We start from the raw sequence: 15329 nt of genomic DNA, 5'->3' as shown, positions 1-15329 counted from the left end.
TGCTGTGCAGAAGAGTGATTATAGTTAACAATATTGTATATTTCATAATAGCTAGAAGAGAGGATTTTGAATGTTCTCACCACAAAGAAACCATGAATGTTTGAGATGGTGAAAATGCTCAATACCGTGATTTGGTCATTACACAAAGTATATATGTATATAAACATCTCACTGTACCCCATTAATATGTACAATTATGATGTGTCAATTTAAAAGAGTTGTATTAATATAAAAGCAATTAACGTCACTGTTCTCAGTGAGTTCAACGTAAATATTAGCTATTCTCTCTTCCCCTTCATATTCTTACTGATCTCTTTTCACTGTCAATTTAGTTGAGCAAGTCAACGAAAAATAGATGCTTCAAAATCATTTGCAATTATATCATAAAGATTGTTAGAATACATTTAAAATAAATATTTTAAAATCAAAGTCAGGTTACTCAATATTTGAGCAAAATTATGGAATGCCAGTTTCGTCATTTTGCATTTACAGATTCAAGCTGGGAATTCCAGAATGTGAACCTGGCAAATAATGAGCAAATCCGATCACATCTCAAAAGCTTTCGTCTTGTGATGACATATGCCAATTTGATATATCAAAACTATCTTTTGCTCACCAGATCACTGACAAATTCACTCAAATAAAACAGTATTTCTATCTTAGCTGACTCTTAAAAAGGAGCAATATCACCTCAGGAAATGAGTATACGAGTATTGGTATCTATCCATCATTTATTTTCTTTTTTTTGCAGTTTTTATTTTATTTTATTATTATACTTTAGGTTTTAGGGTACATGTGCACAATGTGCAGGTTTGTTACATATGTATCCATGTGCCATGTTGGTTTGCTGCACCCATTAACTCATCATTTAGCATTAGGTATATCTCCTAATGCCCTCCCTCCCCACCCCCCGACCCCACAACAGTCCCCAGAGTGTGATGTTCCCCTTCCTGTGTCCATGAGTTCTCATTGTTCAATTCCCACCTGAGTGAGAACATGCGGTGTTTGGTTTTTTGTCCTTGCGATAGTTTACTGAGAATGATGATTTCCAGTTTCATCCATGTCCCTACAAAGGACATGAACTCATCATTTTTATGGCTGAGTAGTATTCTATGGTGTATATGTGCCATATTTTCTTAATCCAGTCTATCGTTGTTGGACATTTGGGTTGGTTCCAACTCTTTGCTATTGTGAATAGTGCTGCAATAAACATACGTGTGCATGTGTCTTTATAGCAGCATGATTTATAATCCTTTGGGTATATACCCAGTAATGGGATGGCTGGGTCAAATGGTATTTCTAGTTCTAGATCCCTGAGGAATCGCCACACTGACTTCCACAATGGTTGAACTAGTTTACAGTCCCACCAACAGTGTAAAAGTGTTCCTATTTCTCCACATCCTCTCCAGCACCTGTTATTTCCTGACTTTTGAATGATGGCCATTCTAACTGTTGTGAGATGGTATCTCATTGTGGTTTTGATTTGCATTTCTCTGATGGCCAGTGATGATGAGCATTTGTTCATGTGTTTTTTGGCTGCATAAATGTCTTCTTTTGAGAAGTGTCTGTTCATGTCCTTTGCCCACTTTTTGATGGGGTTGTTTGTTTTTTCTTGTAAATTTGTTTGAGTTCATTGTAGATTCTGGATATTAGCCCTTTGTGAGATGAGTAGGTTGCAAAAATTTTCTCCCATTCTGTAGGTTGCCTGTTCACTCTGATGGCAGTTTCTTTTGCTGTGCAGAAGCTCTTTAGTTTAATTAGATTCCATTTGTCAATTTTGGCTTTTGTTGCCCTTGCTTTTGGTGTTTTAGACATGAAGTCCTTGCCCATGCCTATGTCCTGAATGGTATTGCCTAGGTTTTCTTCTAGGGTTTTTATGGTTTTAGGTCTAACATTTAAGTCTTTAATCCATCTTGAATTAATTTTTGTATAAGGTGTAAGGAAGGGATCCAGTTTCAGCTTTCTACATATGGCTAGCCAGTTTTCCCAGCACCATTTATTAAATAGGGAATCCTTTTCCCATTGCTTGTTTTTGTCAGGTTTGTCAGAGATCAGATAGTTGTAGATATGTGGCATTATTTCTGAGGGCTCTATTCTGTTCCGTTGATCTATGTCTCTGTTGTGGTACCAGTACCATGCTGTTTTGGTTACTTAGCCTTGTAGTATAGTTTGAAGTCAGGTAGCGTGATGCCTCCAGCTTTGTTCTTTTGGCTTAGGATTGACTTGGCGACGCGGGCTCTTTTTTGGTTCCATATGAACTTTAAAGTAGTTTTTTCCAATTCTGTGAAGAAAGTCATTAGTAGCTTGATGGGGATGGCATTGAATCTATAAATTACCTTGGGCAGTATGGCCATTTTCACAATATTGATTCTTCCAACCCATGAGCATGGAATGTTCTTCCATTTGTTTGTATCCTCTTTTATTTCATTGAGCAGTGGTTTGTAGTTCTCCTTGAAGAGGTCCTTCACATCCCTTGTAAATTGGATTCCTAGGTATTTTATTCTCTTTGAAGCAATTGTGAATGGGAGTTCACTCATGATTTGGCTCTCTGTTTGTCTGTGATTGGTGTACAAGAATGCTTGTGATTTTTGTACATTGATTTTGTATCCTGAGGCTTTGCTGAAGTTGCTAATCAGCTTAAGGAGATTTTGGGCTGAGACAGTGGGGTTTTCTAAATATACAATCATGTCATCTGCAAACAGGGACAATTTGACTTCCTCTTTTCCTAATTGAATACCCTTTATTTCCTTCTCCTGCCTGATTGCCCTGGCCAGAACTTCCAGCACTATGTTGAATAGGAGTGGTGAAACAAAAGTAGTTTTGTCGTCTTTCAGTTTTCACCAAGAACCCAGAGTAGTGAAGTCCATTGTGACTGTACGTACTTCACATTCAGCAAATATATATTATATGCTTATAATACGCTGAGTACTAGCTTGGTGCTTTCACACATGTTAACTCATTTGATTTTCACAATAATCTGGGAGGTGGTCATTGCCATTTCCATTTTTCAGATAGGGAAATTGCAGTCTAGATAGGTTAAGTGACACACTAGTAAATGGAATTGTTTGCTTCATGAGGGAAGTGTCTGTTCTGTCTCATTCACTGCTAGAATTCCAGGAGTTAGCACGGAGGTACTAGTATCTCAGTAAATATGGGTTTGATGAATGAATGAGAGTAAGTAAGGGTAAAAGCTCAATTTGGACACAGCCCTTCTAATGCCAAGCCTGTGTTTATCCTGCTACATTGTGCTATATAAGAAATTCATTCTACATGTTAGCAATGTTAAAGCTTTTCCGTATCATCTTAAAATACAAACAAAAATCCCCCCAGTTTTTAAGAGGTTTTTCTTATAAAGCTAACAAATGGTTGTTATAAAAATCTGACAGCTCAAAATAGTGTGATGTGAGAAGTCCTCTGTGCCCCGTATCAGAGGAAGCCACTAACAAGCTGGTGTGCTTTTTTCCAGATGCCTCAAAGACACACATGGGTTATGTATATATTTTATGTATGTATATAAATTGTAAATTAGTGATGGTTTTCCAGAGAAACAGAGCCAGTGGTTTAAAATTTGTTTAATTTTACGAATTTTAAAGTTTAAAACATTTTTGAAATTTTAAAAAGTTCTAAAATTTCTAGTATTTTGATTGGGATCACATTGATTTAATGGATTCATTAAGTAGAAATGGTGCCGATTTAATATTGAATCTCCCTATCCAGGCATTTTTCATTTACTCAAGTCTTTTTCCATGCCCCACAATACAGTTTTAAACCTTTCCTCATATAGCTTTTGGATTTATCTAAACCTTTTTCACTTGTTTTTTATTTTTTGGTTATTTTAAATTTTTTTTCTATTTTATTTTATAATCTTTTTATTTATAGGAAAGAAAACTATTGATAAACTATTGACTGACTTTTGTAATTTTGTTGCTGACTCCCCTACTGGCTTTTCTTATTATTTCTATATTTTTTTCTCTGGAGTTTTTCAAGTACACATGATATTATCAATAAATCATGCAAAATTTACCTGTTCTTTCCAACATTTACAAATCTTACTTCATTTTCTTATATAAATGCATTGGCTCACTCATGTAGACACTTTCAAGTAGCCATTTCCTTATTTGACATCTAGTCTCCCTAATGATATGTCTTGTTCTTGACATGCACAGGATTGCTTCTGTTATTGCTTTGCTATGAAGGATATTGCTGGCTTTGGGGTCTTATACATATATTATCATATTATGTTAAGGAATTATCCAACTCTATCTACAAAGATTTTAAATTTTAAATTAGGAAATACTGTTGAATTTGTTCCATGTCTTCTCAGTATTACTGGATATAATTAGAGCAATTAATAGGGGACATTATTTTAATAAATTTCCTAATGTCGAACTATTATGCCACCATGGAGATGAATCTCAGTGTGTTCTGGTGTATTGTTTTTTGTTGTACCAAAAATTTCTAATTTGCAAATTTATGTATTTATTAATACCAGTGGGCTATTACCATGTAAATATCAATTTGTAGCTTGCTTTCTTTGGCTCAACAATGTTTTAGTAAACATTTTTATATAAAAATATCAAACCATCCCTTTCTTTTTGACTGCTACATAGAATTTTGTAAATAAATCCCAATTTGTATCATTTCTGTCTTGAAGAGCGTTCATAGTTCTCCCTTCTCTTTTTGTAATTATTAACCCTTGCTGCTATTTCTAACAATGCTGCAATAGAATCCTTATATTTATCTCCTAATGTTTGTGCAGTGTTACATGGAAAAGATATCTAGCAGTAGAATTGCAGTCATAAATTATGTGCATTTAAGTAGATGTTGCCAAATTGGCCTATTAAGTGGCTGAACAACTCACGCTTCCATAAGTAATGACTGTGACATCCATTTCTCACCCCTATACCAATAGCTGATGCTAATCAAACTACTTTATGTTTTGTTACTCCCTGTGAATAATTTTTTTAAACTATATTTTAGTGGTGTTTAAATTTTCATTTTTTCTTTTTGCCAGTGAGATTTCACTTTTGCAAATTTCTTGTTAATATCCTTTGCCTAGTTTTCTCTTATTTGTCTTTTTCTTATCAATTTGAATAGTTCTTTATAATTTCTGTATTTAATCTGCCTGGTATATATTTTGCAAATATTATTCACTGCTTTGTTTTTTACATTTAAATTTATTTATGGTGCCCTTTGTTGCATATTATTTAAAATTTTGTGTAGTTACACTTACCAGTCTTTCATTTAATAGCTTTTTCCTACATAATATTAGAAGTCTTCCCTATCTTTAAGGTAATAAACCTATTCTACCCTACTGGCATCTTTTCTTAGTATCAATTTCTAATACAGTAAATATCAACAGATACAACAGACAGAAACAAAAGCACTTTGGGATCTTTGATAGTTTTTAAATGTAAAAGGATTCTGTTGGAGAGAGGACATCTGCCAGGACAGATAGCTCTGAGACAAGGATGCTCCTCTTTGGCAGATCCCAACCTGAAATTGGAGGGTAAGGGAGCTGTTGATGAGGTCCATGCAGGTCTCCCACCCCTGCCAAGAGGAGTCTGGACAAGGATGGGGAGTAAATCTTCCAGGGGCAGATGGAAGATACCCCTGAGCCCTTTAGGCTCAGTTGTTGACATATTAAAGAGAAAATAAAAGCCTGTAAAATCTTCCTAAAATAAGTGGCCTGGTAAGCAAAACTATTTTTCTCGTATGTAATTCTATTTTGCACATCAGCAGCTAAAAAGTAAACTGATATTTTTCTTTCTATTTCTACTATAACAATTTCTAGTCTTCCCTGGCTGTCTAGGCAGTATAAAGAAAAGCTTAAAATATTTATGTATTAATTCATTAGATATATCAATAATAAAACCATTACGTGTTAACATGAATACTATTTTTTTTTACAAAGACTATTTTTCAAAACAAAAAAATAGAAGATTGGGATTGTTTTATAATTTTACTTTACTGTCTGGTTTATAAAAGACAGCTAGTTTCTCATATCTGCTTCTGCATTCAATCTTTTGTGATATTACATGTGCTGTAGCCTCTGGAAAACTCCCCTGTACACTTATGTGAGACTAAAAATAAAAAAGGCAAATGACATCTTAGTATTACTATAAAAATAGTTTTCACCTTGCAGATCCCTGAAAGAGTCTCAGGTCACCAGACGACATTCTGAGAGTTACTGCTCTAAACTTTGTCATACCTTTGAAAATAATTAAACATATCGAATCTTCTTATTTCAATGTGTTTTATGTTTCCTGCTGTGGCCCTGAATGATAAACCCATCCTGTCTGGATACTAAGGCACAGTCTTAGGGGATGGAGGGAAGGTTAGGGATGGGGGATGAGAGGTGAACAGCATGGAGAGATTAAGATAGAGAAGAGCAAGGATTCCAATTATCTGTTCCACCAGGACAGAGCAGTTACAAACCAAGTTAGGATGTAGCTACATGGCCAAAAACTAGGTGGTGCTCTATAGGTGGCAGGAAGAGCCCCTGACATTGGATGTTTAGATTTCCTGAGCCTACCTCATTTCTAGTGTTATGGATGCTGAACTGATAGCCAGTGGGCCTGGGTGGCCTTGCAGTAGAGGCTCAGTTATAGGTAATTGTGATGGGGGCAGGGGCAAAATAAGGCCAATGACAGATGTCTGGGGTGACAGACAGTTGGAGCCAAGGAAAGGTTGAATCATTTGGAAGTCCCTGGGCTCTGATCAAGGTGAGAGACCAGATCCTGTGAGTGCAGACTTGCCTATGAATGTTAGCAGTCAAAATGGGTGAGTGGACAAGGGAAAAGGGACATCTCCTCTGGACCAGGAGAGGCAAATGGCATTGTCCTCCTCAGACTCGGGCTCTTTCCTGTTTCCATGAGGATATGAAAGTCATGTCCTTTCTCCACCCATCCACATACTTTCTTAGAAAGAGAAAGCTATCTGAGAGACAAACATTTTGTCCTGTAAACCAAAAGTATCTGAGAAAGGTCTCAATCAACTTAAAAGTTTATTTTGCCAAGGTTAAGGACATGCCCATGACGTGGCCTCAGCAGGTCCTGCAAACGTGCTCAAGGTGGTTGGGCTACAGCTTAGTTTTATGTTTTAGGCAGACATAGACATCAATCAGTACATATAACATGTACATTGGTTTGGTCTGGAAAGGGGGGCTTTCCAGGTCATAGGTGGATTCAAAGATTTTCTGATTGGCAGTTGATTGAAAGAGTTTATCTAGAGACCTGGAATCAATAGAATGGAGTGTCTTGGTTAAGATAAAGGGTTGTTGACTGAATACAGCGGCTCTTACCTGTAATCCCAGCACTTTTGTGGGCAGGTGGATCACTTGAGGCCAGGAGTTTGAGACTAGCCTGGCCAACATAGTGAAACTCTGACATTACTAAAAATACAAAAATTAGCCAGGCGTGATAATGTACACCTGTGGTCCCAGCTACGTGGGAGGCTAAGGCACCATAATTGCCTGAACCTGGGAGGCAGAGGTTGCAGTGAGCAGATATGGCACCACTGCACTCCAACCTGGGCAACAGAGTGAGACTCTGTCTCAAAAAAAAAAAAAAGATAAAGGGTCATGGAGACCAAGGTTTTTATTATGCAGATGAAGCCTCCAGGTAACAGGCTTCAGAGAAAATAGATAGTCTTAAGGTCTCTGTTTTAATGTTAATGCTGGTCAATTGTGCCTGAATTACAAAGGGAACAGGGTATGATGAGGCATGTCTGACCACCCATTTCCATCATGGCCTGAACTTGTGTTTCAGGTTAACTTTGAAATGCCCTTAGCTAGCAAGAGGGATCCATTCAGTTGGTTGGGGAGCTTAGAATTTTATTTTTGGTTTACAGTCCCCAGAAGATACTAGGCATTTCCTAAAGAGACTTTCTAAATGATTAAATCTTCATTGTTGTTAAAATTGGGTTGGATATTTTGTTAATTTTTCTCTGCTAACCTCTGGTTGAGTGGGGTTACTCTAAAGGAAAACCAGATTAGTGACAGAGAACCTAAAGGAGCTAACTATTTTTTTGCACATCTGCACAAAAATTAGCAGGACTGATTTTTGATCCCAAGACACTGCTATTGCAATATGAAACTGTCCCCACAGGTCTTGCCACATATCCAATATCATTAATGCTCAGAGGTCTTATTTATAGATAACAGTCCCCATAAATGGTGAGTACAATTTTGTTTGTTTATAGCAGCAACTTTATTGCCTAAAATTAGTTTCTTAACCAAATGCTGAGAGAAAAGTGCAGAGTGCCCGTGTGCTCTGTCTAGCCAGAACCAAGGATGTAAAATTCCAGACCTAATGTCTTTGGAGTTCAGGCTATCATCTGTTATAGCCTCACAGAGGCTAGAAATTCTGTCTCGGAGTGTTTAAATCACTGTTGGATCCAATCTGCCAAAGTGTAGAATTGAATGAAAAACAGATCTGCAAACACTGAGAGTGGTGGGGAGTAAGGATGGCTTAAGCCTAAGGTCCCCTAAAAGATGGTGCTACCTGTAAACACCTCACTGGTCCCACCACTAACTTCATATGGGCCAAGTCCCCTCATGCCTTGGTTTCCTAGTTGCTCTATCTATCAAAAGTGGAAAACAGTATCTGTAATGTATACAAACCCTCATGGCCAGAATTTAGAGATTTAACTGTGGATGAAGGCAGAAGTTGAGATTGAGAATAAACCTGGGAGATGGACTTAAAGGCTAATCAGGATCCAAGGAAACTTTTTAGCCAATAACATTTTATCAAAGGTAATTTTCTGCAGAAAAGGCATTTGTACTTCATTCTATTTTTCCAAGAATGTTTGTACACATTTTGCTACTCTTTCTTTGCATTTTCTCTTGTATTTTCTAGGCAAGTATTTTTAAAGTAGGGTTTGCTAGAAGGCAGCTACATTTTTAGGCACTGGTTTGAAATCAATAACATATGTATTTAAAATATGTATTTAACTAGTTTTATCCCTCTTAGAGAAAAAAATGTGTAAATTAGGGGATTGGATTTGAAATAAACAAAAAAAACAACTGCAATCTGGACAGAAAGCATCAGGTTAGGAGAAAATGGAGTAGCATGATTTTAAGCAGCAAAATGGCCAGATTTTGCAAAATAACACAGCAAAGAAGAAAGGTCTCCCCTATTATTTGGGCCAGTTTCCCAGTGTCATTATTTATTAATATTGGTTTGTATTAATTCTGTTACTTGCAACACTGAGCCAGTTCCTTTAAGTTCAATACCCCATTGTGAATGAGGCAACCTAGGCAGATATAGCCTTTCTCTTGGTCTCAATGTGGATGTATTCATCAGGATGTTTTGGGCTCTAGGAAACTTATGGTAAGCAGATTTCTAAAGCTGTCCCCTAAATATTTCTGTCCTCTAGTGAATCAAATGCTAGTATAAAGAAAGCTGTGAAGCGACATTGTGGATATAATTTTTTCCTAATCAGTTGAACTCAGTATAGAGACACTGTCCTGGATTATCTAGGTGGGCCCAATATAATTCCATGAACCCCCTAATTAGAAGAAGGCAGAAGAGCCAGTAAGAGAGAAGAGGCAGGTGGGGAGGCCTGAGTGATTTGAAGTGTGAGAAGGACTCCATCTGCACTTGTTGGCTTTGAAGATGAGGAAGCCATGAGCCAAGAAATGCGGGCAGTCTCTAGAAATGAAGTATGGAGCAAGGAAATAGAGATTCAATCCTAAAAGGGCATAGAACAATTTGGCCAATAATCTGAACAAGGCTGGAAGCAGATTTGTCTCCAGAGCCTCCAAGAAGGAACACAGCCCTGCCAACACTTGGATTTCAGTCTCGTGAGACCTGAAGCCAAGGAACCAGCAGAGCCACACTGTGCCCAGACCTCTGACCCACAGACGCTGTGAGAGAATACATTTTTTTTAAGTTGGACATTATATTTTGGAGCAGTTTTAGGTTCACAGCAAAATTAAGCAGAAGATACAGAGATTTCCTATATACCTCCTGTCTCCACACATGCATTGCCTCCCCAGTTATCAACATTGCCAACCACAGTAGTACATTTGTTACAATTGATGAATCTATACTGACACATCACTATCACCCAGAGTCCCTAGTTTACATTGGGGTTTACTCTTTGTGTTGCACATTCTATGGGTTTAGACAAATGTATGATGACATGCGTCCACCATTATAGTATCAAACAGAGTAGTTTCACTGCCCTGGGGGTTGTTTTAAGCAGCTAAGTTTGTGACCATTTGTTTCAACAGCAATAGAAAACTAATATAAAGTCAACAGAAATTTACTAAAAAGCTAGATAAAGTAACTTTCTAATTAATAATAAGTACATAATAGGATCTGAGTTCAGGAAAGCCTCAGGGTGGATTAATTCTGTAGCACAATGACATCATCAAGAATTGCTGTTGTTTTCATCTCTCTTCTCTGCGAACTGTGGTGTTTGCTTCATCCTCAGATTTCTAACAAGATGGCTGCAGTAGTTCGAGGCATTGCACCAAACATGTAGATAAGGAAAATAGATCATCTCTTTTGTGCCTCTTCTTTATGAGTGAAGAACTCCCTCAAATGACTACTCTTCTGTGTCTGAGTTGCTTCTTGTCCCCCAATATTCATCTTCCCCTTCTTCCTCAAAAACCCCCAATTCTTGGCTGGACACATGACTGCCCAGGATAAAGATGTTGTTTCAGTTAATTTTGAAATCATGGGTAGGAATGGCCGTGTGCCTGAGTTCTAAGCCCTGAGATACAAGAAGACTTGCAGAGTAACTGTAAAGAAAGGGTCACTCTCTTCTTTGCTTTTTCTTCATTTTTGCCAGTTGGCTGGAGCTCCACTGACGATCTTGGAGCATGAGGTGACTTTGGGAATGTGTGGTGGGCCAACAAAACAGAAGGAATACACACAAAGTCTGGGAAATGACCTTCGGACTTCTTTAACATGTTTAAGGTTTATGTGTTACTCACGGGGGGACCCAGTCCCAATTCATATACCCTCCAGTTAATAGTTTCCTGATTGGTCACATATCTGACAAAAAGGATGGAATGGCTATGATCAGTGGAGACTAATTTTCCAGGGTATGGAATGGATGCTGAGGAGTCTACCCTATTGTGTATTCTAGGAAGTCAGTGGACTACATCAAGGAAGTAAATCATAGATTAATACTCTGGCTCTCAAGGGGCCTCACTTTTAGGGAATAGATTATAGGCTCAGGTAAACTTTGTCTTTATAATTCCCTGTAAAGGCATTGTATGATTCAAAGGACTCTTGCTGGAGAACACTACTTTTATTCTCATAGAGTGGTGAAGTTGGGAACCTCACTAGCTAGGAATTAAAATATCCATTTTAATGTGTCTTAGTTTGGATTCCCTCAGAAGCTGATTTAGTGACAAGGACTCAAATGCCAAGCAATTTATTTGGGAATTGCAGAGACCAGCTTTAGTGGAGTGGAGCAAGTGGGAGAGGGAAGGAAAGGAAGCTGATAGAGGGCATGTTACCAAGCCAGTGACCAGGAGGTGCTGGACCTGGGGGAAATACAGAATCCTTTCCCCTTTCTTATCACAACTGGTCCCCGCATTGGGCGGCAGGAAGCTAGAGATACCTCAACTCTCATCAATGCCATCACTCATTGGTTGAAAGCTGTTCCAGGCACTTGGGGGAAAGGGTGCAGTATGAAGCCAGTCCTGAGGAAGAAAGATGCAGATACTCATACTGGAGTGCTGGGGCCTAAGAGATAGGAGTATGGGGCCCTGATGGCTTCTGCTACATGGTATATATTCAAAGGGGATTATTAGATGACCATCTAGTGCTACTGGCCTTTTTGCACACCATCGAAAGTAGAAAGTCAGATCAGGAATGAGTAGATGATTATATCATATATTGGAGAATTGCTTCAGAGGTTCACACAATTTTTAAGCTGAAAAAGACCTTAGAGGGTAACTAGTTCTATCTCTTTATTTTCCTAACAAGAAACTGAGGCCCCAAAAGCTTCCTGTAGTTACAGAGCACTTGGGTGCAAAACCAAGGCAAACACCCGTGCCTTCTGACTTTTCCGGCACAGAATTGGCATCAAGGTTTGGGTTGGAAGAAGCGTTTGCTGTCTTCTGATCTCCACTTAACTCCTTTCTCTCTTCTTTGACATGGACAATTGATTACAAAAAAAGTGTTTTTTAATGCAAATATAGTTTCAAGTCCCCTCCCTCTCTCCTTCTGGCCACATGAACACTCTTATGTCTCTCCGACATAGAACTAGAACTCAAGAATTTTAAAAAACACTTTGATTTAAAAGAAAATGTGATATGGCTTAGGTTAAACAGAATAAATAGAAATATCTCCTTTGAAGTTACTTAAACATTCAACTGAATTTGAGAGCTCTGCTGGGATATCTTTCAAGAAAGAAATGATAAAAAATAGTTTATAACCAGAATAGGAATTCATTCTCTTGAGTTAATCGTATAGTTAGCAGTCAACTCAACATGGTGAATTGTGATGACTGAGTTCTTGGTTTTGAATGGTTCAAAATGCTTCATTCCACACAGGCAGGGTTTTTCCATGTAAGATGGAATGAATCAGTCTGGTAGGTTTTCTTGTTTTTGGTTACAAAGTGATGCTAATGTCACTCTTTTGGACAGGCTTTACTCATTAAAAATGCTGCTTACATTTGTCTTTGAATTGGGTCCTTGTGAATTGGTCAGGTGGACAAATATTATTATCCCATTTCAGAGACTGGGAGAGAACATGAGGGCCTGGAGATATCTGACCTATTGCTGGGAGCTGGGACAGCAGCCAGGACTGCACTGACAATGGGGCTCCTGAAGTGCCATTTAATTGGCCTTTAACTCAATTAGTTCCAGAAATGTTGTTTTTGTGCTTGCATTTACATCCTTGATATCATTGAGTGTAAGTTTTGGTTCTGTCCAAGATCGTTTTATTGCTCACCTAAGGCAAGGACATGGATCAGTTCATCTTTTGAGGCTTCTTTCCATTATTTATTCTATTTATGCATATATTTTAAAATTAAAGGAGCCACGTGGCTTTGGAAGCCCATGGACCTGGCTTCTATTGTTGGATCTACTAATTACTCAATGCGTGACCTTGCAAGTCTCTTAATATGCCTCAGGGTTGGTTTCTTCATCTATGAAATGGGGTTGCAATGAGAGCAGTGTATGATAAATAATGCAAACAGTTTAACATAATACTTGAGTACCCCATGTCCAAACTATGGTAAATCCTCTCAGCTCTATCTTTAATTTTATGTATTTGTTTGTTTCTGAGATGGGTTCTTGCTCTATCACCCATGTGGAGTACAGTCACACAATCATAGGTCACTGCAGCCTCAAACTCCTTGGATCAAGTAATCATCCCTCCTCAGCCTCTCAAGTAGCTGGGACTACAGGCAAGAGGCACCATGCCCAGCTGTCAGTTCTGTCTTCAAAATGTCCTGTATCTAGAATGTCACTATGGTCACCACTTCTCACCTACCACCCCAGTGGAAGCCATCATTGTCCCTTTTGTATGGCTCCTATCTAAACTGTGTTCCCAGAATGGGCTCCTATCTAAACTCTGTTCTCATCCATGCCTCTCTACTCTATTATCAACAAAGAGGCCAGAATGAGCCTTTTAAAATGCAATTTGATTATTAAAAAACTCTACTCAAAGCCCTCTAATGGCTTTCTATTTTACCCAAGTCCAAAGTCTTCACTGTCACCTACAGAATCCTGTATCATCTGGCCTTGAGCTTCTCTGCAATATTTTCTCCTCTCATTCCCCTCTTGCTCTCTTTCTTTCAGCTACTTTGCCCTCCTTGCCATTGTTGAAGCTGAGAATGTTCCTGCTCAGCCTCTTTGCACTTCATGTTTCCTGTTCCTGGAAAAATGTTTCCTCAGATTCACTATTTGGCTGCTTCTCTCACTTCCTTTGGGTTTCTGCTCAAATATTATACATTGTATAATTATACATTGTATAAATATTGTATAAGTGGCTTATACATCACTTCAACCTCCTGAATATCAATGTTTGAAGCATATTTAATATTAATCCAAGCAATAAATATCAATATTCGAGACAGTAAATTGTATTAATGAAAATAATAAAAAGAATAGCTAACATTTATTAATGTCTTGGTATATGGCATGAATTTTGCTTTTCCTTGCTGGTGGCAATCCACCTTCTTGTTATACCCTGCCACCTGCGCTAGATCTTAGCTCAGATGCCTCCAACAAGAAGTCCTCCTTGATTAGTCAAGCCAGAAGTAATTCTTCACTTCCTCAGTGATTAATTTGTACCATTCACTTTTTGCTTGTGTTGTAGAGTTTTTATAAGTATCTTCTCTTAAATATAATAAGACATTTGACAGAAGAGACCTTATCTAGTGTAGCTTTATATGATATACAATCTGTAGGACAGTCTCATTTTATAATCCACTTCAGATATTTAGGAAAAGTTACATATGCTTTTTCAAGATATGTAAATGAATTCATATGCTGGATGTGTTATTTGGGATTATAGATTTCAGAACTCAAAATCTCAGAGTATTTTAAGACAGGTAGAAGAGAAAAATAATATTAAAAAGTCAATTAAATGCATTAAAGACTAAATGAATTTAAGGTTGAATTGTGTAGCATTATCTCCAGTCTACAATTATAACAAACTAGAAACAAAATATTTTTCCTCTTGTTCTCTCTAGAGAATAAGATTTCTGGGTAGTGCAGTTTCTTTTCATGCTGTCAGAGTAGCTTTATATTCAGGTAATTTTTTGCGGTCTTGATGCTTTCAGCTTGATTGTCTGGTGTGGAAAATATAGTTTGCCTTGGACTTTTGAAAATGATCTCTATATTGATTTAATAAGGGATTGATGCAGGTTTGGAGTGAAAGCCTCCGAAGATGGTGTGTAGCTCACTTTGTAAGACTAACACTACCTTGAATGGCCAAGTCGTTAATGAAGGTTTCTACTTATTTTGATGGAGATTTTCAGTTTTATAAAGCCCCCATATATAAAGCTCATAAATACTCTAGAGAGGGTTAACACTTAAGCCACCACCAGCTACAGTTAGACTTAGCTATGATATTTATAATTTAGCTGAAGAGTTTTAACTGAAACTTTAAAAGGTTTACCTGAAACTTTGAAAAGTAAGGACTAACACAGAAATAAAATACAGAGAAAGGAAACTGGAGTGAAGAAGAAGGAAAAGCCAGTGAAAAATGCCACCCCTTCTGCTTTCACCCGGGGGGGAGGTACCTCCATAAAGGCAAATGCGGTCGGCTTTTCTTATTCTGTGTGGAGAGCGCTTCACAGCCTCTGTGTTTACATTTGCAGTTGTGAGCTTGCCCTAATGTGGACTCTGCCTCACC

Source organism: Nomascus leucogenys, chromosome 2, assembly GCF_006542625.1.
Source record: "Nomascus leucogenys isolate Asia chromosome 2, Asia_NLE_v1, whole genome shotgun sequence".
NCBI classification, from domain to species: domain Eukaryota; kingdom Metazoa; phylum Chordata; class Mammalia; order Primates; family Hylobatidae; genus Nomascus; species Nomascus leucogenys.
The sequence above is the reverse complement of the archived record's forward strand: the minus strand, read 5'-3'. Positions refer to the sequence as shown.